Below are 26,941 nucleotides of genomic sequence, written 5' to 3'. Positions count from 1 at the left end.
CACATTAGCCATGGGGGAGCTAATAAAATGCTCAAAGTGAACTTGAGTGAACATGCAGAAGCAGCAGGTAGGTTAGAAGTCGCTCATCTCTCACTGGCATAGCAGTCATATTACGAGTGTGGATACAGAGCTGAGAGGAACAAAAATGATGCTATCCAAACTCAGAATGCCTCAATCCATCAGCAGGGTCAAATCACAACTACTTCCCACCAGCAAGGGACACCAGCCCCAGCTACAACCACCACAAACTGTAATTTTGTGAGCAAGCAGCAGTCCAGCAGATCTACATCCATGTGTATTACCTAAGCTCTAATAATCTATATTTCTGATGCCAACACACCTCTTTCCTAACTTTTTTTTATAATATTAGCTTTGGAAGTAGCTTTCTCTTTGAAGAGCTTCTCAACTCTCTTCCCTGCCTGCCCCTCTACACCACTTTTCCAAAAGTGCATTCCCATGTATTAATATTTCCTGTTTTAAGTCCACACTCAGACTAGATAAATCAAATCTAATCTGCTAAACTGCTAATTGCTGAACTAATGGGGTTTTTTTCAGTGTATATATTCATATGTACCGGCCTTGTCAAATTTCCTGACCAATGTGTGTTACCAACAGTATTATCAATACCCCAGTACTGCCACTCCAGCATCCATCCTAAGAATCTTAGCCTATTCTGCTCTCTGAGGAGAGAGGAAAAGCATCAACGTGACATCCACTCCCCTTGACATCCAAGTGACATCCACTCTCACCAAATCAGGAACAAGTTCATGCAGGACAGCTTGCTCTGATTCTGTCAGTCTTTACACTTAAGGCAAAAAGGGCCTGACTCTGATGACTAATGGTACAAGGACACTGATGTATAAAACTGTATCAATTAAAAGGAAACATCTAATTTCATATATTAATACAAGAATATAGTCAGAAATCTGAGGTGTTTTTTCTTCCTAAATTAGACTACGCATATATCATCACAGTCATCATCTTATGGATATGTGGGAAAAGAACATGTGACTGACCTTCAGATCAACCCTCAGCTTGACAGCCCAGATCGATGTATTAGCCAGACCTCCATTGCTCATTCTGTTTCAACTGTCAAAAAGAATTTGTTTGTTATTAATAGGAACTCCCTAACAATAACAGAAAATAAGATATAGGCAGCCACCTTGCAATGTACCTGTTCTCAAAATTCTCTTTGTTTTTAAAGAACCCCAAATTTCCATGCTGCTTGCATAAATAGCATTCTCATCTCTTGGATTGGAGCATTCATAATGGAGATCACCTATTTGCAATGTTTCCTGGAGGACAGACACAGAGGTGACATAAGTCTCAGATTAATGGCTTTTTGTTCTCTGTGTGGGAAGGTCAGAGGAGATCTCAGGTCCCAGTGGGTCTCAGTTTCAACAAAAATGTAAACCAAACACAGAAACTTCTGGACACATACTCTACAACTTTACTGCAAAACAAGCACACAAGTGGTTTGCCACCACTTTTTTTTTTTAAGTCCATTTTAGTTCTGATACTGTGTTAAAAAAAAACAAAACTGGAAGATTCTCCTAATTTTTCTTAGTGGATATAGAATGATTAAGAAATTGTGAAAAAAACCCACCATACTCTTAAATTACACCCTCAGATGGCTAGGATTCTAACAAATGAAATTATTTTTAACCCAGGATACCTTCGAAAGCCATAAATGTCACTGAGATTCCCTTGCTGTGAAGACAGGTAAGGAATGGGTGTCTGAAGTCATGGTTAGGCTCTCACAGACTTGCATTCATTGCAGGTACAATTTTTGTTGAAGTACATAAGCAAGCCTTGGGAAGAGCACGTGCTGGGGAGGCGTCCTTAGGCCAGCAGTAATTAGGTCCCCTAAGAATCCTGCAGCCACAAGGCGCCATTAGCATTAGGAAATGTACTGCACTTTGAAGATGTAAAAGCATTTCAAAGACCTCATTGATACCAGATTATCCACTACATTGGGATTTCTGCATTACTGTTTTAAACTTTTTTCAAATTATAAATAGATATTCAGACAAATTTATAAGTTCTTTTTGACAGTCAATTATTGCACTTATTACTCAAAACCCCAAAACGTAAGTTTGCACTAGGAATGCCCCTTTTTGTGTAAGGAAACAAAATTTTCATTTATTAAGGAGACTGAAATCTGTTCATCTTTCTTTCTTCCACTTGTTTACACCTTAAAAAAAAGTTTGTGGTCTGTATAAAACAATAGAATTCTTAGAAGTAACTAATTTTTTCTTCCCTGCAAGATTCAATGAAAAAAAACCCAACAAACCACAGAAGGATTTTGTCAGCTTTTGATAATGGGACAACAGAACAGAAATGTAAGCTGCAAAAGGCTTTCTTTTGCTCCAGAAGATCAAGATTAATATGAAAGTGATAATCAAAAAAGAACAAGTTGAAGGGGAGTCACATAGACATCAGAAGAAACCTTTTTCTCAAGGAAGGTACTGCTGCTCAGGGACAGGCTGTTCAGTGAGAACACCTTGGAGGTGTTTGAGACTCAGCAAAACAAGGCCAGGACTGGCTGGACCAAGCTCCAGTAACAGCATCACCTCAAGTGGGGGCCTGGAGTCAATAACTCTCAGAAGGCCTTTCCAAGCAAAAGTACTCCTACTGCAAATACTGGAACTACCCAAGAATCATCTAAGAAAAGAGATTATAGGATTTTAATAAAAAGGTTAAACAAGCTAAACCCCCTAAATATAAAAATAAAGCCAAATATTTAAATTCTAATGCAAAAAGAGCAAAGCTCCAAATAAGGAAACACACATTCCTCAAAGTCATACTGAAATTTAGGGCTTTTCACTAAGTTGTACATGGAAGCTAAGTTGTAAATGGAAGCTAAGAGGGGACCCACATCTTTTCTTTCTTTCAAGTCATCCTAACAGGAATCAGATACATTTACTCTATCATAGCAAGAGTCTGTGGACAGATAAAATATTTACTAAATGTTACCCATATCATCTGTCATCTGCATTTCAAATATAAACATGTAATTTTATACAATAGAAATCTGTTAAAGATAAATACTATCACTTCAACATACTTTTCTTCATATAAGATTTTCCTTCCCAAAATTTCACCCTCAAGACTTCAAACTGTAACAAGAAATTTTCTTTTATTTTCCCTGTTCAGCACTGTTTATAGTCAGGTATTCAACTCCACATTTAATGCTAGCAGGATTTGTAACTGGTTTTACCTGCCCATTCTGCAGGTTAAAAAAATGTAATAAATAAAAATAAATATATTAAATTCCTCTCTAACATTTGCAACAGTGTATTCCCAGCAGGTAAGAAACTGATACTTTATTCTGTCATCCTGAGAGCACAGCTTACTGACAAGCTAAAGAGAGAACCCAGCACAAAACCCAGCTTCTCTTCTTCATAAGTACATGTCTGACCACCTTATAAGATTGTTCTACTTTAATGAATAAATAGATCCTGATTCCACCACAGTTTCAGATAAAACAATTTCCAGTGACTTAGCTTCGGTTGGGAGAGAGCTGGCTCAGGCTACAACTGTTCATAATTTTAAAATCTGGAGATTTATAGTTCTTCTTGTGTACCAGCCAATATCAAAGACATCATACCTGCAGCAATAATATTTTTCTTGCACAGGCATTGTCCCATATTTTTGGACTGAAACCTCAGAGAGAATGATGTTTGAATCATGGTAATTTCACTACAAAACAAAAAAAAAAAAAGAGACCTACATTAACTAGACTCAGAATTCAGTGCCTATATCAATTCCCTACATGAAACAAGTGACCATCTGCTCCATAAGCAATATTAATATCTTCTCTCTTTGCTGCCCTATTCATCCCTCATCCCTGCTTTAGCTTTAAATCCTTCTCTTCATATAACACTACCCACCTATTTTTAACTCATGTCTTCCAAATTTCCACTTGGCTGCTCACCTCATCAACATATGGTAGATCTGCTCACTGGTGCTACAGACCTCCTATCTGGGACCATTTATGAACCATCTTGTAGCTGGCACAGTCATTTACATGTCTTAAAGGCATTTACAAAATGTCACCACCTCAGAATATACCCTCAGAAGAAGTTGTGGCCAGACCCACTTAAAGCACTTGATCTTAAATTTGTTCACTCTGCAGTGGATCATAATTTCAAAAGTTAAAATAAAGCTAGATGTTAAGTCTGGTATTATCATTCTAATCATCCCATTCTGATCTTGAGACTTCCATTTGATCTGGAAATTTCTCTTATATTGCAAAGTCAGTATTTGTGAGATTTAGGAATAATTTTAGTACTTATATTTTCCTCTCCAAAAGAAGAGGAAAGATGCATTTCTACTCTTAATTTCTTCCACTCTTAACTTATTTGGAATACTAGATTCCTTTTTTCAGATGTCCAGTGAGAAAAGTGCACCTCATGAGTGCTCTCCTTTAAAAAACAAAATTTAAGGATGTTTGTGACCTTCCAGGGCCTTATGCTGAATTTGAGTCTCTAGTGATTATCTTACAGCTGTTCAATACTGATTCTGGGTTTCATATAAATCTGTAAAGTATTTCTTGTACATAAGCCTAGAAATAATGCAGAGCTGCTCATCTGAGCTTTTCTAATTATTCTTATACCATCAGCAAAGGAATTCTTGTACATAGATTTGTCATAATACCTTGTTGGAATTTTTTATTTAACAAATGCCTCTTGAAACAAAGCAAACCCTGGAGAAGAATTAAGCTATGGTGAATACAGTTGCAACACTAATTAACAGACATGCTAAATATGAATGTTTAAGTAATTTTTTTTTTTTTTAAGTGTATTGATTGTCAAGCAGCCAGGAAATACTTGGAAAATCAAGTTTTATTTCCTTGAAAATTTGACACTCTGCATTAGAATATATTGAGCTGAAATTTAATTTGCTGGGCAGCAAAATAAAGCAAGGGTCTTGTGTGTGCCCCTATGCATTATTTCTCTGATGTTGATGTTTACCTGAGCTGCCCTTTGAGTAGACTGCAGAATTTGGATGAATTTAAAAACTTACCAGTAATTCGTAGGCTCTAAAATACTGCAATACAAAGTATTAGCAGCAGATATCTGGAAGAGATTTACTGATTAGGCAGCCCAAGTTAATAATTAAGACATAGTAGTTTTAACACTGCTGTCTCATGTTCATAAGCAAAACAAACAAAGGAAACATCAGCAATAGACACCATGTTCAGATACTCTGAAGAATGCCAAACTATGTTTATATAAGAAATGTAGAAACTCATCTGAGCTCCTCTGCAGAAACAATAAATGAAAACAACTGGTTCCACTATTACATTGTCTCAATATATCTGATTTTGTCCTCGAGTATCTGGAAGTGCTAATATGAAATGTTTAAACCAATTCTGGCTCAAAGGTGATGTCTGAAGGTAGATACAGAGATTTTATTAATCCTCCCCTGGTACTGATTTTACTCTGCTAATATGAATTCTTTTTCTCCATCATGTGATGTCCTTAGGGTCAAGCTATACCTAACCCAAATATCACTTAAAAAGGAAACTAGAGATAGAGATGATTGATGTGATTTGTCTTTATCTAGTTAATTACTTCATCCTGCACTCACTTTCCTTGATTTTTGCAATTTCCTGAACCAAGAGAATGAATTGTTATTGCCAAAGGAAAAGCAGAAAAGGAAAGGGAGGGATAGAGAGAGAGGAGACAGAATCTCCATTTATCTGCATTTCTCTGTATCTCAACTTCTACTTTGCATTCAGGTAGATTCAGTGCTAAAAAAAATCCTCATTAATAAAATAAAAGTAACCTTCTAACTCTGTACTGCTTTTGGTCCTGAAGAACATCAAAAGACTGTGCAAACCTAAAATAAAATGCAATCAATTACCAAGCTCAGGGGATTATTTCACCAAAGCAATTGATTTAACTTCACCACTGCAGCCACCTCTCATTGGAAACATATCAGCTATTTAACAGCACATTCATAAAACAAGGTAACAAATTACCTCAACATTTCCTAGGGAATAACCTTCTAGTCTTTCACTAGAAGAAGACAGGTCAAAAATCCCCTTTTTTTTTTCTTTTCTTTTCACTTCAGTTAATATGATCTCTACCACACCTACAAGAAATGTCTTATAAAAGAAGGGAATCTAACTGAAGATTTCATACAGTAGAATGCATGGTTTAGTTTTCAGTAAATAGATAATGGGATCTTTAATGACTGCATACAAGGATTGGGAGTTGTCACATCAAACTGCATTTCTATTTAACAGCATGACAAGAAATAGACTTCAGTGAGAAACACGACTCAATTCAAAATGCAGGGTTTCCATCAGCGAAGCTATTCTGTCCATGTGTGATCCCAGAGGGAGTACAGGCAGGGCTTTGAGGACTGACATTTATCTCAACAAAATGGAGAGTTCTGAGCTTGACAAGGGGCACTACCTAAAAAGGGAAAGGAGACACTACCTAAGATATCGTGTTCCAAGTAACTTATTTCTTTGTCTTGTCATACATTTTTTGTTCTGTCAAATGGGAAATGATTCCTTTTCTTTCCTTCTCTTGGGCTAGGGCCACATCTTACTTTCACTGTGTATGTAAAGAGACAACACTCTCTGTTGATGTCGATGCCCTTCAGACACTTCCCATACTAGTGATATGCAACTCATATTTCTCTTTTTTCAAAAGTGCTGAAAAATCTAGAATTTCCATTATCACTCAGCAAGACACTGCGATGTTTTTCACTGTGTTGTTGGTTATGAAAAGCTACAGAACATCATTCAGAAATGAAATAACTTCATTTGCACCACCGATTCCTTCTTTCTAACATTATTCAGTATATGGATCATCTGTCTTGTATTCCCATGATCAGACACTGAAACTAAGCTTTAAAACGTAACTTTTCTCAGAAACCATAGTGCCAGGGACTAGAATCTTTCTCATGTCACAGGGTTCTGTCAGGGAAATCCAGCAAGATGAAATCATTCAAGCATACACAGCTACACAGAGAAGGATCAAAAAAATCACAATATACCCAGCTGGAAAACAGAGGAGCCCAGGTGCTGAGTGGCAGCTGCCATTCTGCAGGAAGTGCTGATTAAGAGCTGCCAGTGTTCCTGCAGCAAGCTGCAAATGCCTGACTCCAGCAACACAATAGGCCAGAAACAGCCAAGTGTCAAGAACACAAAGTGCAGATCACCAGCACCTTAAAGCTCCTATAATTCCTGAAGATTTGTTTGGACTGATACTCCTCTTGAAATCTGTCAGCCCATGGGTCTGCCTGACCTCCCCTGCTGCTTGTGTGGAGCCAGCTCTACCAGCATGCAAGCGTGAAACACCTTGTTTGTAACCAGTCAGAATGAAAAGAGGGTTATAAATATTGAAGCAGATTCCCAGTGTCTCAGGACAGGTGGGAATATGATAGTGCACAAGTCTGTGTAAAAGCACACAAGGACTGTTCAGGTAATAGCACTTCTCTGTATAAGAATTTTCTCTGGCTTTGGCAACAATAACTCACTGATGTTTTATCTTCATCCCCTTAAATCAGAATTGTTCTCAAATCAGCTCTGTTCTAAAGAGGACAATTTAAAATGTAATTCAATCTTTACTTGATATGTATTTACATGTATAAAGAGAGTCACTGAAAGACATTTGGCAGCATTGATTATGTCTGATAATAATCCAGCTGCCATCTTATTTTAGACAGTCACAGGAGTCTGACTGACTGATCTAAGAAGCTGTCATTAAAGGGATCTGAAAGCTTGATAAAGTAGAGAGAACTCGATTTTTCAAACCCAGCTAATCTTCATCTTAGATGCTTGGGGAACATATCAGAATAACTGACTGGTGTAAAGGAAGAGGAAAAGTTAAATTACTCAAGATATTACTGGATTTGTCTATTTGTACTTTCACCCAGTTTGCACACATGAATATTATGTTCACTGTACATTAATCATTTTTTTTTCCGTTAAAATGGACTCAGCACTTCCACTTTTTGTATTTTTTCCTCATTTGCAGTCATTGTATTTACAAAATTATCACTTCCATTTTTTTTTGCTAAACATCTTCACCTCCCAGTACCATTTCTATTTACGTGTATTCAAGTGTCTAAGTTCTGCTGAAAGTCAACAGATTCTTCAAAGAAACTCCCACATTTTTTTATGCAAAATACCTCTGAATGGACAATCCAAAAAGCTTCAATCACTTCTGGGACTGAGACAACACTGTTGTCTCACGTTTTCTCTATGGCTGTTTCCTAACGATGGAAGTTGTGGTGCCCATGTCTGTAACTCATTTGCACAGCTTCGAAAATGTAACCTGAGATCTCCTCTCCATTGCTCAGCTCCAAAGAATTCTCCACCTTCTCATATAATTTCTTTTAAATCTCTAACTTCCAATTAAACTCCTACTAAACAAGTTTTAAAAATATATTGCTACTTTAAAATTATTGAATTCTTCTTTTTGTTTCATGCTCCCTCAAGGAATGTTTTAAAGAGCGTACTTACACATAACATTTTGAAATTGCTTGGGCATGTTGGGTTTTAAAAGTGATCAGATTTCAATTACCAATAATGACCTTGTAGGACCTCAGTAATTACCACAATTCTCAAAGGGTGCTTATTAAACTTTTAGTGGTTTTTCCTCTTATTTAAAAACTTTATTCCTTTTGCACAGAAAAAAATTCTAGATAATTTCAAGAGGACTATTTATGCCTAAAGCTACTTACTGATGATAAAAGAGCAGTACTGTTTGCTTATATTCTATTTTTCCATATTTTCAGCTATTTAATATTCTGTCCTACCTTGCTATGTACTAAATGCTTTGCAGCTTTTAGATGCTTGTTGTTACAATTTTTTAACAGTTCTTCTATTCCTTTCTAGTGACATCAGATGCGATTTTTATCCTTAATTTTATTGAAATAAACGTTTTGGTTTTTTTCCTTACATCATAATCGCCTGTAACATCTTGCAGTAAACAGCAAGTGGTTCTAATCAATCTCCTTCCACCTATTACTTATTCCTGTGAATATTGTCTTTTAAGATTTCTATGGGTTTGGAAATACACATTATATACAACTGTCACGTAATTTTCATTTTTCATGATCCATTATCACAAGATACCAGATGTGCACTACTACTTCTTAATTACCACACTTAGGGCATGTGTCATAGAACTAACTGAGATAATCTTTGAGATAATCTTTGATCTGGGTATTTTCTTCCAACACTGGAAGAACACAATACTACATCACCTCAAGATACACTCACACGATATTTAGTAATTGCTCATAGGAAAAGCAATTTGATTGATTGAGCAGCAAAAAGAAGCCTTTAAAAGCTGCTTTTCCCATACATTCCTCAGCTCCTGCAGTCCATAGGGTAACTCAAGTGCTGTGGTGAAGAACTACCTTCTTAAACCAGCAAAATCAAGTTTTTTGTCAGGTAGGAAAAAATATGCATACAAGAAAATAGGTTGCTTAGTCCTGAATATGTTATTTCAAATATTGATTCTTCTCCCTAGATTCTCACAGCTCTTACCAGAAATCACAGCATTTTAGAATCAACATTCCAGAGACAGAATAACCTGTCTGATGTCCAAAAAACAAAGTTTCTTTTAAAAACTTAGAATTAAGAATTTTTTCAAAATATTTAATTTTTTCCTCCAGTAAGTATTTCTCAAAATAATGGATATTTTAGCCTTGCATGTTGCTTACAGCCTGATTTGCTGAGCATATGCTGCCTGTATCACACCACAGAAAGCCTCTCTTCAGAACGTAGTGTCTTGATCACCTGGGAAAGAGATACTCAACAAGCCCTTGCTGGTTGTACAGCTCTCAGGTCCAAATGTCCATTAGGACCAAACTCTCTCACAATGATCACTTTCTCTTCCAAGAGTTACAGAATTTTCAGACTAGCACTCCACAGCAGTGTTAATGTTATGGATTAAAAAAAAAAAAAGTTTGAAGCAGATTTAAGAGGTAAAAGCATATTCATCAGTACTATTTTTACATTGCTAAGTAAGCACAAAACTCTGCTTTAACTTCTGAGGAAAAGTAGAGAGAAGAGTGTATCTTCAGTGGGAGAGGGAATGTCTGTCTCAAGAGACTGTGCTGCTTCATTTAAAGCCATGCAGAAAACACTGTGTGCCAATCAGTTCAGTTCCACTGAGTGCTGAAAGGATGAACAGGCAGGTTTATATTGCAAACTGAGGCTGAACCTGGCAGTTTGGAAGCCTGGCTTCCTTTCCTTGCCAAATTCTCTCAGTTAGTTATGCACTGTTTCACTAGTCCTTAGGTTTTGTCTTACTTTTCATTATTGTTTTGAATGGCACTAATACAGGAGTGCTCACAGTGGAAGCTTCTAAGAAAACTTCTGAAATATTTAATTGGTAACAATAATACATATTTCATTGTTTGACTTAACATTTGACCTACTGCAAATAAAACACACCTTTGTTTTCTGTAGAAATATTATGTCAACTACAAAATCAGTTGGCTCTAACACAGGGCTTTGCTTTTGTGATTATATTTTTGATGCAACTTTTCTAACAAGGTATTTAAATTATAGTTCTGAAGTTCCCAATCAGAAGTCAGAAATGTGTTTATTAGCTAGAATTCAGGTGAATAGTGAAACATTATCCAGAAGTAAAAGTTTTTGAGTACCTAGTATACCAAACAATTTTAAAATATTTTTTCTTAGAAAGAATAAAGTCACCTATTCAAATAGATTATGATTCTCTTCTATTCAGCACTCTTAAAGCAAATTTTTCAGGTGGTGTAAATTGACATGGCTTCACCAAAACCACTATGCCAGTCTACAAGCTGGACTTCTAACCCTTCATTAAGTGACTTCTTAATACAATTTTACAATTTTTATTTTTCTGAACCATTATTTTCCATATATACAGAGACTCTGAGAATTCAATGGCTTCCAGCCATTCTAATAGCTCTAATTGCATGACAGTTCTTCAAAATTGGATTCCAAATTACTCCAAAGTGCAAAAAATACTATCTGCATTTTAGAATCTATATACAAAATTCCACCCTGATTTATATGTTTCTTTACTGCAGATAGCTGAGAGCTAAGTCTTCTGTAGTTTGCACTAATCTGGATGATCTCAACAGATCATTCACCTACAGATTCTTCAACAGCTTAAACAAGAACTGTCACGGTTTCTAGCCCTGCAACAGGAACCATTCTGCTATCATCATCTCCAGACTTCCCAGTTTAAGTATTTCTGTCTTATGGGAAGGATTATTCAGATTCAGTTCTTCTCTGCAGCAATAATAGACAATAACACAGACAATTCTATCCTGTGTATCTGAAGCCATCAATACTGTTTTCCTGGGATGAGGTTTTTGTTTATCACTTCCAGCTGAGTGAAATGACTGGTCTGGCATAAAGTCTCCAAAGAGTGCCTCACAAACCCTCCAAAAAGTGACAAAGCCAGAAAATGGGGCAGGTTTTTCAAAAGCAGGACTGTTGCAGGTAGAGCTGCAGAGAACTTGCAGTGTTGCTGGCCTGTAGGCAGAGACAGATTGCACTAATTTAGATAGCTCCTTGGGGCTTTCAAAATTATGCCATGGGCCATTCCATGGGTGTGAGTTATGAGCTGCAACTCTTTGAAGAACAGCACTGAATTTCACCTCAATGTATAGGCTCTGCAGCCTAATATATATCATGTTGACAGAGCCACTTCTTTCCCATCAGAGCTCTGTTGTTCAAATCAGTGAATTCAGAACTTATTGAGGTTAGCATCTGGGGCTGGTCCCTGATTTTGTGAATTTGGTAGGCATATCTAATATATCTAATATACAGTAATTTCACGAATACAAGCCGCATCAATTTGACCAAAAGTTTGGTGGAAACCCGGAAGTGCGGCTAATATTCGAGGGCGGCTAATACATGAACAATATTCTAAAAGCTGCCAACACGGAAGTGAGAGCCCGCGGCAGCCCCAAGCCAAGCTGGAGCCCGGCCGGCCCCGGCAGAGGTGGGAAAGCCTGGCAGAGGCGGGGCCAGCAGTGTGGGGGGGGGGGGGGCTGAGCCTGAGCCAGCAGGGCGGGGCAGGGGGGGGGGCAGAGCCCGGGCCAGCAGGGCGGGGGAGCCCGGGAGAACTGGGGCTAGCAGTGCAGGGGAGCATGGCAGAAGCAGGAAGGCCGGCGGGTGGGGCTGCCTGGCAGCGGGGGAAGCCCAGCAGAATCGGGGCCAGCAGCGTGGGAGAGCCCGGCAGTGCGGGGGCCTGCAGTGCCGGCCAGGGCGAGCAAACGCGGCAGCGGTGCAGACGGGAGGGGGCGGCCGGTGAGCCTGGCGGCAGTGGCAGCCCTGCCGGCCGGGCGAGCAAACGCGGCAGCAGGGCGGCCAGAGCAAGCCTGGCAGCGGCGGCGGCGGCTGCCCCGCCGGCAGGGCGAGCAAATGCAGCAGCAGGGCGGTGCTGATGGGAGAGGGGGGCCAGCGAGCCCGGCGGCGGTGGCAGCCCTCCGGCCGGGCGAGCAAACGCGGCAGCAGGGTGGCCGGTGTGTCTGGCAGCGGCGGCGGCGGCTGCCCCGCTGGCAGGGTGAGCAAACGCGGCAGCGAGGCGGTGCTGACGGGAGAGGGGGGCCAGTGAGCCCGGCGGCGGCTGCAGCACCACCCGGCCGGCCCCGTCGGCAACCATGAGCGGGCCGAGCCTTCCTGGCCCCGCCCCGAGCCAGTAAAGCCCGCTATGCCGCGATCCTGTTACTAATTGGCCAATTTGTGAAAGCTGCGCACAGATTCTCGCTACGAACGAAAGAGCGGCTAATATTCGGGGTGCGGCTTATCTATTGACAAAGATAGCAACATTGTCGAGGCACCGGAAGTGCGGCTTATACTCCGTGCAGCTTGTATTCGTGAAACTACTGTAATTCAGATCAAGGTTTTATTCAGATTTCTATGCTTTTATTTCCTACACTATCTTGTATGTTAATGTTTCAAGCTCGCAGTAAATTACCTATTGTAAAGAAAAAGACTACTGATAGATTTATTACTTAGCAAAACTGACACTCAATTCCAGCATATGAACAGGCAAGACAAGATAGTGAACAGACCTCAGCAGGGAGGAAAAAAGATGATGAGGAAGAAGTCTTTACCTGATACGTTATGTCAGCTTCGTTCTGTGTGTTTTAGCTTTTCACTCTAGCTGCTATTTTTTAATTACCACATATGTATTTTTCTTCTTCTTCGTACACTGATCAAACACTCACAGTTTGTCTTTCATACAGAACAATATTGCAGTCACATTTTCCATCAAACCATTGCAATAAGTGATGGTGATTTCTCTCACTAGAGCATGTTACAGTCAATATCAGGAAACACCAAATAATGAACCCAAGGAACAAACAAGTTGACATCAGATTAGATCTCTGTTTTCTTCTGATTCAAAATGTCTCTTCAGATAACATTGGAAGTGTGTAAAGATTTCTCCAGGTGACCTTCATTTAAAAAATTAACCAATTACTTCTTCTAGCAATAAAGCTTCATTAAGGATAAAATATATTCTAATTTGATACAAATGTTTGAAGAGAGATGCTGCTAGGCATTCTGGACAACAGTAGTCACAGTTCCACAGACCCTTGCTAATTGGTACAAGGATTTCTCCAAATGAAAACACAAAGGAGCTGCATCTTTGTCTAGCTCGGTCTGCAGAGTGAGAAGTTATAAGAGAATGATGAGAGGCTCAGAGGCATTTTGCAGCTTGGCTAATCCTTCAGGGGAACCCATGAAAGACAGGCTGTGCTGAGTACCATATTCCCAATCACCTCCCAAAAGGCCTTACAGGAAGTGTGGAAGTAAACATTTTGCACAAGCACAACCAACATTGTGCAGAAATTTTCACATTCTGTACCTCACTCCAATTCCCTAACAAACTTCATCCTACAACTGTCCAATCCTGCATCACTCCTGCAAAAAAAACCCACATTTGCATTCCTGGTTTTAAACAGCCTTAGAACTTCGTGTATCTAGGAAGACAAAAACAAGACTTGGAATATGCAAAAGCAAGATCTTTTACATCTTTCACCACTGCCAATCAGTCACATGCAGCAAAACGAGGAAGTCTCAAATCCATCATTGTGTTTCAAAGAGGTTTGTTTCCGCTCCCTATTTTTTGAGTCTCACAGGGCTTTGAAAAAGCAAAGCCATACTTTGAGTTGTCCACAGAAATGCTTAATATTCCAGGACATTTGGTTTGTGGGATGTATTACAAGCCAGGTGCACTATTTTTCAGTATCTCCTCTCGCCTTTTCGCTTCATTTCACATGGTACTTCACTAGGCATTACATCAGCTTTTTTCTCCTTTTCTTCTTTTGCAGTTTGGGAAACTGAGATAAAGCAAATTCAGAATATGCTCAGTTACCAAGACTGACTTTATTAAGGTTTATGTAGACAACTTGCAAGTACTGCTATTGTTATAAATTATTTTTTCTGCTTTACTTTCTACTGAAGTATTGTAATTACTTTACTGTAAAAATTAGCTACTAGATTAATATACCACAGTAAGACTACACCAATTTTTACAAAATTAATAATTGGTGGACTTGGCATCATATATTCTGGCTTCTGTGGAATTTTGTTAGCTGTTATATTTTTGCTATCAAGACCATAGTTTGACAAATGTTCCTTCCCCATCCCTCCCAAAACCTAAGTTTGTGTTTTGATTATTGTGGCTGGTTGTCACCATCATAATAAGAAGCTTCCCCTCCAAAATAATAATTAATCAAACTAAAAGTTAACTAATACTTGTAAAAGCTCATAATTTCTAAATTCAAAATAGTAAAACTACAGTTCACTATGCAAAATAGATTCAAGCATACATACTCCTGGAAGTCTCTTTTATTCCTCCCATTTCTCCAATTTCTGTATATAACAACTGGAATCTAAAGTAGGACTAGAGCAAAACCACTTTGAGTGTACTTTAATACCTCTGTAAGAAATTTTGTCAGACACAACTTGTTAGTCAGTGTCTCTCCTTGCAAATCAATAATAGAGTTGGCAGTATTCAAAGCACAAAAGGACTGGAAATTGGCTTTCTTGGCAAAAATATGCTTCTGAGTCAGCCCTCAGCATCTCTTTTCAAGACAATGCTCTTTTGCTTCCACTTCCAGAGCATTGGTGCTCTGCTCAATCCATCTCCTGCCATACCATGTATTCAACTCCCACAGCTTCATTAGAACAAGGTTTCCTTTTATTCCTGTTATAAAATGACTAATTTCCTCCTTCTGGACTTAGATATACTTTTTTTTTGGTGACAAATACTAATTTGTAGACTACATGTTAAGATTAATGATTTCAATTTCTTTATGTTAGTCTGCTTCTCAGTTTCTAGAACAGGATGGTTGTGTGAACCTTATTGACTCCAACTAAACCTGATTTGGCTCTAAGCAGGCAAGGTGAGCTGGACCCTTCATCCATCACTAATTAACTCTAGAAAGCTTAAAATAGCTAGTAATATTTCGTTTATACATAAATTAATCTTTGCATTTCTCATTAGAAAGCATTCTCTATTATTTTACCCTTCAAAGAAAATTGTAATTGATTTTGAAGTTTTTCATACTTCTGTATATAACTTCTTTTTGCACCTATCCCATTGTTATTTCATTGAACTTACTGGTCTGTTGTTCAGCCACCTTTTCTGACCCAAGTTAAGCAGACTAATTTTTTCTTCTATCTGCTAAGATTTAAGCAGATAATTGAAGAAAGTGTATTTCCAAGACAGTGGATTTAGTCAGTTTTTCACCCTTGTCTTGAATTCCATTCCTAGACATGGTCTTCTATTGCTCATCCATTCTCCCCACCTCCAAGGGAGGCTGTGGTTAAGCTGTAGAGAGAATTAGCAGAGAATTTCAGGAGGTGGCCTGGCACTGGTCAGGGACACCACAGTGCACGCAAGCCTCCTCCAGGAAAGTTCTGTGTGCCTTTGCAAGACACAAGTCACTTCTAACTTGAATTTCTATTGCTTGGGTTAGAAACATCACCTTCCTTTCCTTTGCAAGGTCATAGTGTTTTAAGCAGCTGTGATTTACATATAAAAGCTGTAATAATTTCTTCTTGCTGAGAGTCCAAAGACACACAGGCAGTTAATGTGGGTGACAAATTCAGATGGTGCAGATTTCAGATTCTATACATCTTGTCTGCAGTCTCCCTCGTTCTGGTTCAATAGTAGTTCACATGAGATTTCAGGCTTGTTGCAATTTATGTTTTACTGCATTCCTCCTATGGACCCTGTAAGCTCTGCCAACCCCAAGAATTTCTGTTAATGAGACAGACAATTCATCTCCATCCCATCCTCCTCAGTCCTTTAGCTTCTTAACTGCAAAAATGAAAATTATTCCTAAGCATTCTGTTTGTCAGAGTGGGGCTTTTGAGAGATATGAGAACATACCAAGGCTTTTTTAGGAAACAGTAAGCTTTTCCTTCTAACATTTTGCAGGATTCTCTCACCTCTCAAAAGGTCAAGATTTACAAAGAACTTAATTTTTTTTCCACTGAATCTTTGTGTCCTCAAAGAAAAACAACTCCACAATTCTTGTTTTAATTGCTTATCTTCACAACTTGTTATACAGAAGAAATCAAGGACTTAGTTTTCTAAATACTTCAAAGGAACCACTAAATTCCTATCAGTGCCAATGGCAGAAGTTCAAGGTTAGAGCTCAGCACCCAACAACCATTATAAATTCAGCTGTCTACTGGAATCCACAATGAAACACAAGATAGGTGCTAAGCTTTTGGGGTTCTTTTCTAAGAAAGGAACAGCACTCCTAAACTAGAAACATATCTTATCTTGCAGTTACATATTAAACATTGGGGAAAGGGCAGGGAATACCATAGCTTACAGCTAGGTCCCTATTTCCAGGTCTCTGCCATTTAAAAATAAAAAATAATAAACAAGAGTGCCACCAAAGTGTGATCAATAGATCAACAGCCTGACCATTAGGTGGGCCATCATGCTCAATTGAACGAATACTTAATTCAAAGCAGGCTCTTCAGCCTAGCCATTAGGAATTTCTTATCCTAGAAAGGAAATCAAAACATCCTGCATTTAAAAACAGGTAAAGTGGTAGGTTTTCCACCCAGTTGCACCAAAACACCATTTTTGCTGCATGCAAAGCACTTGAACAATTGTATGTTCCAGACCTTGATGGTTCTGGGGCTAGAAATTTTCATATACTCAATTAGTTGCCTGTTGCCTACCTTGACTTCCAACCAGCCCAAAGTTCCCACTATTTTGAGCTGCATGTGTCATCTTGAATGGGATGGAGCCATTTCTTTCCACCTTAGTCTTCCTAACCAGGCACAGGTTATTCAGAAGTAAATCTCTCTCATAACAAACCTACAAAATCACATTCATAATTACTCATTCTGACATGTCTTTAATCAGTGAGTATCCATTCCTTCATTAACTAGTATGACTGGATATGCACCATCAACAAGCTGGAAAAAACTCCCTTTGTGTGATTTTTGAAGCACATCAGCTGGTTACAAAACACTGTTTTTTACCATTCAACCTTGACCAGAGTTAGAACTCGTTAGTTGTCATAGCAATAGAAGCATTCAGGTGGTAGGAAAGAGAAATTAGCAGATTCCAGTTGAAACTGCTCTGGTAGGGTGTGTTCTCAGGAAAATTTATATACCAGGAAAAGATTGATAGTATTTACATTTTGATGTAGTTGAATGTTTTGATAAATCGGTCGGTGTGATCAATGTGAGTTTCTTACTATTTGCTATAATTTTATCCAGCTCTCTTTTGCCAGAATACACCACTGACTGACTAAATATCTTTTTTAAAAGTTATTCTAGTAAAATAAATAGGAATGAAATTAAGTATGATTTTTTTTTTCAAAAAGTCATTGCAAAAAATATCAACAGAAATATTATATAGCTAATTTTGCTGGAGGCTCTTTGACATTACTCTGTATGATCAGAGGCATCAAACTTTTTACAAGCAAAGCAGAGCAATATTGTTACTTCAGAAAGTCCTTGGAGCTTTTAATAAAGCCAGCTTGAATCTATAAAAGTTGGGATTACTTGCATCTGGCCTTTATTGTCAGAGTATTTAATTTTAAAAAATCCATGTGTGATCATATGCCAGTGGCCATTTTTTGGCTTGTGACATACATATTAATTTTTATCGTAGAAATTTTACTGTTTAAATTTTTACTTTCACTGACATAAAACAATTAGAAGTAAGCCAATTTAGGTTTGGGTTTGTTTTTTCTTTGTGGGGAGAGGGTGTTGTTGTTATTATTGCTTTGAGTGTATTTTATATGTGTGAGAACAGACAAGCAGGAAAACTGAGCTCTTTTCAATGATGACTTCAGAAAATGTCCTTGTGACAAGCTCAGCTACACCTAAGCAGTTCTTGACACATAATTGCCTAGTGTATCCTTCACCATCCCCACTTTTGGGGACTACACAGCCTTCCCAGGAAATGCCCTGCAGTGTTAACAGTGCTTCCTATGGCTGGGAAACTAATCGTAATATCTAAAATTTTCAAGCTGTAGTTGCCATTCTTTTCTCTTACACACAGTGAATATGGAGATCGATGTGGTGTCTTCATCTTTGCAGTAATCTTTAACATTTGAAGAGTGTTACTATTTCTGTTCTCAGTAAGGATCCATTAAAAAACAAACAAAAACTGAATTTATCTCAGGTCATGTGTTTATGGCACTTGCCAAGTCACCTTGGATAACTCCACTGTTCTTTCCTGGTTCAGCTGTGGAGGGAAGTACGTAATGACAGCTGAAGTTAAAAGCAAGGGCTCTTACAGGAGAGGCAAGATAAGAGCCATCTCATGGCTTTCACGAGACAGCTGTCACGAAAAATTCTGATGGTTTCAGTACAGCAGCTATATATTAGCCTGTCTGAACAAAACAAGCTGAGATCTTCTCAAAGATCTTGTAACCTACTCCTTCTTATTTCCTTTCTCCGAAGTAAACTTCTCACCTTTAAATTTTAAATTGCAGTCTGGTACACACACCTGGAGATAATATTGAAACTCTGTTAAGCTTGTGTTAAAAATAGTACAAACTATTCCATACCCTTCACACCTTGCTATTTTCCTTCCTCTTCTTAACAAGAGAATTCAATGAAAACCCCACCTTCTACTCTGCAGTTGATTACCAATATAAAAAGCACGATACTTCACACTTGGCTTCACAGAATTGCCTTCCGTTTTTTAGGTTTTGGGGTTTTGATGCTTTTTTAAACATTTCCTATTTGTCTACACTATTTTCAATTCTGATCTTGTCTTCTAATTTGCTTGCAACCCGTCCTAGTCTGGAGTCAAGCACTGAATGCTCTATAACAGGCTCAGCAATTACACTTCACAGTGCTCAATTCTGCATATCTGGCGCAACATGATTTGCAGACTCATCTTCCTGCTGTTAGATATGGCCCTAATTATGCTATGGAACAGGTAGAATAAAATTCCAAATAATTTAATGATCATGAAAATAACACTGCTTTCTAATTCCAAAGGGAGTAGCGTGGTCACCCTTGAAAACAGGCTACTCATATGGAAAATACAGTGTGCATTTTTTGCTTTGAAAGAGGTCATTTAGCTCTCTGACCTTCATGAGCTAGCCCAGCAACAGCATTCTGTGAATTTTTTGTCTTCGTTTTATAAGAGTTGCTCTTATTTCCAGTGTCACTGCAATGCTTGGAAAACAAAATTATCTAAGGCAGTTGGAGTAGATGATCATTGTATGTCCCTTGCAACTGAAATAGTCTGTTCTATTCTGTCTATTCTACTCTGCATCTGCACAATCAATCACATCTTACTGCTCCTTCAGGCAATGTTACCTTGTACTTGTATCTTGACTGTATTTTTATGTCATTTTAATGGGTGGCGTGGTATTAGTTTAGAACTGTTGCATTTGAAAAAATAGGAAATTTTATATTTTTGATGTAAGAATTCTGTATCAGATTTCTGCAATAGTATGTGGAGGCAAGGGGTAACACACATGAATTGTATCACAACATTTTAAAAAATTGTAATGTCTCCTGGGACATGGAAAAAAAAGAGGAAAAGCCACACGGAAGATTCCCAAAGCAAATGTTCAAAATGATAAAGATGTTCCTCACTGCTATACAATACAATACTTCTCATTCACATTTTAGAGAAAAAAAATCATAATTATTGGGGAATATTTCTGTACATTTCCAACACTGTGGTTTTGAAGTACTGGAGAAAAATAATGAAAGTTGACTCTTCAATTCCCTGTCTGTGATGGCTTAAGGCCAAAAGCAAGGTTCTGTGTAAAAGCTGAAATAAAGGCACTGAAATTGCCATTAAAGTGCAGGTACAGGAATATCCTCATGGATTTTAATACACTTCACTCAAATTGTCTTTGCTTTTCCCTCTGAGGGTAGAATTTAGACACTGACAAATTTTACCACCATAGGAAACTCAGGAAAACTGCCGCATTTCATTTGCTTGGTATATTATTTCAGTTCAGAGAGAAACAGGATGAAATTCTGGGAGCATCTTCAAAGCTGAACCATTTTAAAGAAATGCATTGCTTTACAATGAAGGAAATCAAATTAAGTTCTGCATTTCTTCCATTGCTATTGAGTCATAGTTCTCACAAATATTTTTTTAAAAACACAAACAAAACAACCAAGGCAGATATGTTGATATGTTTCCAAAGTCAGTAATATGAGCTAATTATACAATCACATATGAGTTGCACACATATCAGTTAACCATTGCCACTTCACGTGGTTCAATCCATTAATAGAAACAACATAACCAACTTTCTGTTCTTGTTACATGGATTTTCACTTTCTTAATAATTCTTCCTGTGTCTCCTGCTTATCCCTACTCTTTGGATATTTTTAGCTACTTTGCTCAACTCTGAGCATAAATAACATAGCTCCTAGGTATACCTTTAGATAGCGTTATGGAGAACTCTTACAACTCTATTTGTATTTAAATGCTTGCTTTTGTTGTTATTGTGATTGCACAGAAAATAAATTGCTTTTTAACTACAGTATTATGGGCTTGGAATGCAGAGGAGTACAGAACCAGGTCTAAAAATTCCAATTCTTCCCTACATTCTTTTATATTTTCTTAATATAAGTTCATTTTTTCATTTCCCTTTTGTTTCAAAGGTAAGTTCTCAATAGAGGCAAGCTCATTTCTCTCCAACTGCAGAGAGATGTTTAGGACTAGTTACATTTCAGTTTGATCAAAAGGTAATAACGAACACTCACTCTAAGCATTTTTAGCCAGCTTATGATATTTAGTCCAGTGTCTTTTTCCTAAGGGCTCATTAGATTTTGAAGAATAATAATGAATTGCTGAATACAATGTATTTTTTACACACTGAGAAATATATGGGTTATTGCATTCATATTAAGCAACTAATTCATTAATATGTCACTTGAAGTATCCACCATCCTCATTTACTATTTCAGGGGTCTAATCTACATGCATTTCCTTGCCAATGGCTGACCTGTTAATTGCAACATCAGCAAGGCTACAAGATTTATTGTTGGCCTATTCTAGAACAGCCTCATTTATGGATGAATCTACAACAGTGGCTGAAGAATTAATTAGAGTGATTGCACAAGTTATCCAACATTCACCAAGACAAGGCAAAATAATCAGAAAACACTATTTTATTTTTCAAAACTAATGCAGCTAGAGCACGATCAATAATGACAGATCCTTGTGCCTAGATGCTCTAACGTTCTCAGATGACAGCCATGCATTCAGCAAATACATTTCATGGGCAACAGCAGCAAAGCCTGTCAAGTGTTCAAAGGCGTGTTTATGTGTCAGAATGTGTATTTCACTACTGGAATTCTTGCAGAACTGGCTAAACAGTTGTAGGCTTTAAGTACAGACACAAAAATGCATACCCAGACCATTTCTTTCTGCAGTACTGTCATGATGCTGTCACATACTGCTGTCCCTAGGATCACTTCTGTTCAAAGTTATAGGATAGGAAATAATACAATTACCTGATTTCAGACTCTGAAAATCTGTTTGCAAACTTTTCTTTGACATTTTTCCTAATGCGAATAGGAAACTTACAGTAATTTATCAAAATTATTTGCATTATTAATACGTTAAAGTTTTTTGAAAGTTGTCCTTCAGCATGGGGCAGATCAGATGCTTGTATGGTTATATAATATGTTTGTCTTGAAATCCCTGTTATAGAGCTGTTGTAGCCTTAGTGGCCTAAGTAAATAAAAGCCAAAGCCTACAGGGAGAGGGGAACATTTGACTGTAGCTGGAAATGTCACAGCAGTTATCAGACCTGCCACTGGAACACGTGAAGGAAAGCTCATCTGCTGAAGGTTTATTATGCAAAGTAAACCTTCCTGATGCTTCACCTATGAAATGACATTGTGACTCCTTACAAACCTTGCCTAAAAAGTTATTTATCAGAAAAGATAGAAATGCCTTTTTCATTTCCCTTACTAGCTGGAAGGTCTATGTGGTGAAGAGCCACATCAGAGAGCAGAGTGGAAGGTACAGTAAGGCTTGGATAGCAACAGATGAATTGGAGAGCTCTCCTTTCAGTTATCTTATCACAGATTGTCCACTAGTGTGCTTTTCTCTTTCTCTTCCTGACATACCTACCAGTACAACACATATATTAAAATAATTTAGCCTTACAAGGAGATGGTGAATGGTCAGCAAATGACCAGCAGTTTGATACTTTTGTACTTAATGAAAAGAATTCTTAGTGTTTACTTTTGTTCTTACCTCATTAGGAAAGAAATTGAGCCTTCATTTCTCTTGCTAGCAGTCCCCATATTTTCTTAACTCTATTTTGTCCTCTCTGTCTCAAGAGTATTATAACCAAAAAGATCTACATTCTGTATGAAGTTATATACACTGAATCCCCCACATTGTAATTAACTTTCAAAAAACCCTCCCATTATTTCCTGAAATGTAGAATGATTCTTTAAAATGTCGAGTAAATGTGGACAAAACACTCAACCCAGAAGGCAAGATTTTGCTCTCTGCTGTAAGACTTTGCAATAAAGAGACAAAGGTTTCCTGAGAAGGCAAGAACCTAGGTCAGCTCACCCTTGTGAGAGTGAGGCATGTCTTGAATCAAACTAAGATGATAAATTCTGTCACAGACAAACTACTACCCCTCAGAGTTCTGTCATTACAAGGAAAATGGTGATTTTCTTAGTTTCCATTCTCCTCCTGCTTCTCAAATTCCTTTATAACATCCAATTATTTTGTACTTAGTTGCCCTGAGATCTTAGGAACTTGGCTTCCAGCTTGTGAACCAAATATTGTTTTTACAGGCTTGCCCCACTTTATGTCATTTGTGGTAAGTAGCATGAGAAAAATATACAACACTAGGGAATCACAAAAGGTTTTCCTTTTGTTATGAATGTTTGTTTGGGGTCCCCCCCCAAAAAAATTCTGTAATCTATTTTATTGCCACTGTAGAAGCCACAACTCTTGCTAACATTCCAGTGTTCTCACAAAAGGAAGCCCCCTTGCTGTCCTTCACTGCCTGGTGACTTCTATCACATCTGTGCAAAGTGCAGGTTTTGTCTTCTCAGTCCTGAAAGTATTCCACTACTCTACAGCATCACCCCACACCCTGCAGATATATCTAGCTAGGATTTTCATTCAACAAGGGGGGGCCTAAGGAACAAAAATCTTAGGAGATTATTGTTCACATTAATTCTTTTTATGGTGCCATGAGACCTCTGGAAAATAGAGAGGTAAATATAATTTGGTTTTGCACTTTAAGCAGACATGGCACTTGCAGTTTTTACAGATGTTTTAATCTTAAACATTGATATTAAATGTATTTCAGTTCAATGTATCTTTCCCTTTAAACACAAGTTCTGGAAAGTATTGTATTACTAATGCAATGAGTCATTTCTCCTGATCTGATATAATCAAATAAATATCAAAACAAATGTATAGTGTTGCAGAAACCCTTCTATTAAAACAAAATATCAGAAGTGGAAATGTAATATGACAAATAAAAATGCCCAGCAAATTATAGCTTTCATAAGCTTTGCTAAATGTCCAAGCCAAATTACTTATTTTATGGAGAGCAGAGAAATGGACTTTGTGCAAATTCCTGATATCATTCGGGTCTCTCTTTTTCAAGAGCAAAGTTATAATTGTGTCATCATGACTCAGTGGAAATCTGTTTTGTCTAATATTGCCTTCAGTCCCTTGAAATAAAACCTTGTGAAAACCTCTAAGGATAATGTTTCTGTAATGTAAAAGTTCATCATTTCCTGAGAATGTTCTTTTTATAACCCTGTGGAGCTGGGGTCTAAGACATGCTGCTGGATCTTGAATACACAACACTAATCTGTTAATTCATAAATAGATCAACTCTTTAACTCACAGTTCCCTAAATGAGTAAGGAAATTATTGGATTTTATATGATTTATTTTAACTCTCCCAGACATTCATGTATATTAAGACTGAAATTTACTTTTGTGAGAGCCCACACATTTTATAATTACTATCTTAAATATGAAAATTATGAGAAAATGTATCTCACATCAGTTGATCATTACCTTAAAAGTCTTGGTCATTTAATGTAACTACCAAATAGTTCATTTTAAATTTAGAATTTTGGAATTGCATTGAAAATATCCATAAATAAATAAATAAATAAGCCCAAAACCCCAAGGCATTTCAGTTCATCCACTATATGGCTTTTAGTACTGAGTAAAATTTCTTTTCTAGGCCAAAGCATTTTCCTATTGCAATAAAATATTTAACACTTGATACCAACCTTCCTCTCCCCAGGGAATATTTTTTCTATTTTCAAAATATCTTTACTTTCTTAGCCAAAAAACTAGAACCAATAATATATTTCTGACTTATAGTATGATTCCAAAACCTTCAAACTTTCTTTTTCGCCATAAGCATGCTATTTTCTCCCACAAAGAAAAGTTCACAGAAAAGACATTGTAACTTTGTTATAATATCGTTGTTAATGATAAGCAGGTAGGCTGGTCTAGAAAGAAAAATGTGGCCAAACGATGTCAGAGGTACCTGACCAGAACAGGGCTGAGCATACAGACCTTCACCAGCAGCAACGAACCCCAGTCTCAGCCCAAAGCTGTGCTTTCCCAGAATCACACACTCAGTGGCGGGGGGTCGGAAGGTGTTGGAACCCCGGAATCTGAGAGTTTTAGACTTTCTGTGCTGACAGGCACTGACCCTCAAGAAAACACTGCTTTTGACCTAAGGTTGTAGAGAAAACTTCCAAAATTGAATGACAGAACTGGTGTGTAATTTAAATTGAAGTATGTGATACCACATAGTAGAAAACTTAGAATTTAAGGTTTTAGAATATAGTAATATATAGAAAGCAAGATGGAGGTTTTAGGGTGGAAGTTTTGTCTTTCTTCTTCACCTTCTTCTTCATAGGTCTAAGCAGTATTTTTGTAATTGGATAGAAAAATCCACATTGCAGGTCACGAGTGTTTACTTACGGGGTTAAAAGCAAAAATAATTTAGGACCACTGGAGCCTGGTCCCACCTCCCTGCTCAGGGAGGTCCCCTAGAACACTATGGCTTGTGTCCAGATGAGTTTAAATTTCTCCAGAGGAGATTCCGAAATCTCAGTTATGTAATGTGCTGCAAGAGAATTCTCATATTTTAAAGACTTGGTAGAAACAGAAAGGAAAAATCAGATCTTTTTGCAGAATGCTTCTTAAGCTAAGGTTTTCAGCTTTAATCAGGTCAAAAAGGGAAGTCAAGCACAAAAGAATCAAGCAAAATGGAGATATTTAAGAAATGATGCAGCTAGAACCCATGACAAGACATGATCAGATTCTTTTATGTAACCACGGAATATAAACAAGGTTAAAGAGTAGATTCCTCTCCTTAGAAAGCGAGCACTAAATTTTAAGTACATCTGTTTAACACATTTGTTAAATGACAGCTTTTTGATAATGACTACAAAATAAATAACAGGAACACTCATATTTTGCTAAAGGATCTACTTTCAGGAAAGACACACAAAGACATGCATTCCCTCCCAAGTAAGCATCTAAAGCAGAGGGATAATTTAGCCCTAACAGGCTGTGTCACATTTTACTATTTCTTCACATTGCAAGGTTTATTAGGATTTCAGCAATAATTGCCTTTTCTTTCCTAATGGAACATAAATTGTAATACTTATATATATCTTTCATGAAATATTTATAGCGCACTAGTTGATTTGTGATTCATTTTCTACAAAGTTCCTTTAAATCAAGTACAGTATTTTCACGATTATAAGCTGCAGCTGATTATAAACAGCACTTCTGGGTTCAGACCAAAATTTTAGTCTAAATGGTGTGGCTTACAATCTTGAAATTACTGTACTTTTCCTTTTTCTGGAATTGGCTCCTGTAGTTCCCAGATCAGGCCTGCAGGTCAGAAGGGTCTGGTGCCAGCTGGCTGTGCACTGGGTGCATGCATAGCTTGGCACTTGCCTTTGTAGGAGAAATGGAGGCTAATGCTCCAACCTTCGGAGACAGGCTCAGGAGAGGCACTGATTATGAGGCAACTTCAGGCCACACAGGTATTTTGAAAAAAAGGATAGGTTTGAGGTCTTGGGGGAGGGGGAGTCAGTATGATGTCAGCATAAACTTTGCCTTATTGTGGTGCGACCGAGTTATATTGGGTAAGTTACCCATTCAGTTCATTCAATATCTGTCAAAAGCCAAGATAACCACACACACTTCCCTAAGAAAGCACTGTTTCTGCTCTCTAGGTTTAACACCCAGCATAATTATTCCCCTAAAGTTTATAATTTTACACCTTCCTCTTTTCTTTTTTTTTTTTCCTCATTATCTCTTTAAGTAGAGATGTGTTTACATCCCTGTTTTCTGAAAGCTATGAGCATGTGGGTGGACAGCTGCCAGAGCTGAGGGGTTGAGGTGGACTTGCATGAGCATTTGTCTGTGACTTATTACTTGTAGGTAATAATTTGGAAA

The 26,941-nt window shown here is 37.8% G+C and overlaps 1 long non-coding RNA gene across 5 annotated transcripts in view; it reads right to left on the bottom strand.

Annotated features, from left to right (window-relative positions):
• LOC116999937 overlaps nt 1–26,941 on the bottom strand; it is a 161,957-nt gene that overhangs the window by 21,392 nt on the left and 113,624 nt on the right. For all 5 annotated transcript variants that reach the window (XR_004418663.1, XR_004418662.1, XR_004418664.1 and 2 more), the window contains 2 exons: nt 1,175–1,295; nt 1,017–1,089 (listed from right to left, as the gene is read on the bottom strand). This is a non-coding gene — a long non-coding RNA (uncharacterized LOC116999937). The remainder of the gene's footprint in view (nt 1–1,016; nt 1,090–1,174; nt 1,296–26,941) is intronic.

The sequence above is a fragment of the Catharus ustulatus genome, chromosome 9 (assembly GCF_009819885.2).
Source record: "Catharus ustulatus isolate bCatUst1 chromosome 9, bCatUst1.pri.v2, whole genome shotgun sequence".
Lineage (NCBI taxonomy): Eukaryota > Metazoa > Chordata > Aves > Passeriformes > Turdidae > Catharus > Catharus ustulatus.
Note: the sequence above shows the minus strand (reverse complement) of the source record. Positions and strands in the feature narration are given on the sequence as shown.